This window comes from Plasmopara halstedii (assembly GCF_900000015.1).
Source record: "Plasmopara halstedii genome assembly, contig: Scaffold_2904, whole genome shotgun sequence".
In the NCBI taxonomy this organism is placed as follows: Eukaryota; Oomycota; class Peronosporomycetes; order Peronosporales; family Peronosporaceae; genus Plasmopara; species Plasmopara halstedii.
Window position 1 is genome coordinate 622,196 of NW_020189809.1, and position 242 is coordinate 622,437.

Here is a 242-nt window from a genome sequence, read left to right on the forward strand (position 1 = left end):
TCGAACGGAAAAAAGGAGTCAATGACGTCGCACTGCTCCTTGGGCAGGGGCCGTTGGCGTGTTACGCAGTATTGGTTCTCGGAACCAGGTCGATCTCATGGCGCCCACCTAGGTCCGGAGGTAGGACCAAAGGCGGGTCTTTGAAGACGATGTCTTGAAATTCCTTTACCAAAGGAAAGTATGGATCCAAGGGATTCCGTAGGATCGACGATTCACTTCGTGCGTTCAGCACTCTCTTGGTG